Raw genomic sequence first — 1,278 nt, 5'->3', positions numbered from 1 at the left:
GTAAAGGTTATTGCATGGTTTTCGAGTAACAAGGGATTTATTACACCCGAGCGAAGCGAGGGTGTAATAAGTCCCGAGTGACGAGAAATCATGCAATAACTGGCTTACTGCATGCTGCCCAACTCGAACAAAACAGAAAAATTGAGTAAAAAATGTTCACCTGGACAATCTTTTTACCTACCCTACACTGCAGATAATTTACATGTACCTGTGTGGGTAATAATCACAACCAGGTAAGATTGTCTTTTTTCTCAATAGCCCAGTCTGAGTGTATCCTTCATAATGGATACAAGTGTTTTTGCATTACTATATCCAGCTCCAGTGTCAGGGAAGGTAAGGAGTGTCTGTTCAACAATGAGAACAAAATACGGGAAACAATGTTGAATTTCTGACTACATTTTCAATTTAATTTTCAGGATGTGGCAAAGGTACAGGATATTGAAACCATTTTCATACATACAATTTAAGGGTTTAACAATCCCTAAGGAATTCCAGATCTTTCAATGAATGGTATATTTGAATGTGCAATTTTGTATAAAGGAACAGCTCCTAAAGAATTTAAACTTTTCCAGGAAATGCGTATCATCTCACGTGACAAGGATTTTTTTTGTTTGTTTATCAATCATGAATAACCATTTTAAGCTTTTTTTTTTTTCTTATTTTAAATGTGTCAACTAATTGTATAAATTTATCCTTTCCCCTGTATTGTTTTTCTGATTGATTATCTCCCCTTTCTTACAGCATTTGTGACCACAGTCCACTGGGCACACCCCCTTTCATGGTCATGTAATCATGATTGGCCTTGAAAGGGGATTATGTGTGCAGTGGACTGTGGTAGCAAGTTATTTATTGCCCACACTTTTCCATTGTGAGAGGTGGGAAGTATGCAGTAAGAGGGGATTGGCAACTCTGCCCCAGTCAAGATTCTATAGCACGTCGCTTTGTGTTTGTTCACCGAACCGCGAAGTCATCGAGAGCCCCTCTCGATCAACCCGCGCTTGCGCACTAGCGTTAAAATCATGTCACCAATCTCGCCGAGATGAGAGTGTTTTGATAACGGTTAGCCCTGATTGGGACTGTGTATTAGTAGGTCTTCTTTTTTATTCCAGGGATAGGGCTATCGTATGTCTATCCTTTCGGCTGTGTTGGTGGCTATTACAACAAATCACATTTCGTACAGCACGTTCCAGTGAAAATAATGCTAATATTGCCACTATTTGACACAAAAACAGTACAAGTTATTTGTTATTTTTTGCCATAAAAATTAGTACTACATAT

Source organism: Mizuhopecten yessoensis, unplaced genomic scaffold (assembly GCF_002113885.1).
Source record: "Mizuhopecten yessoensis strain PY_sf001 unplaced genomic scaffold, ASM211388v2 scaffold11143, whole genome shotgun sequence".
NCBI classification, from domain to species: Eukaryota; Metazoa; Mollusca; class Bivalvia; order Pectinida; family Pectinidae; genus Mizuhopecten; species Mizuhopecten yessoensis.
The sequence above is the reverse complement of the archived record's forward strand: the minus strand, read 5'-3'. Positions refer to the sequence as shown.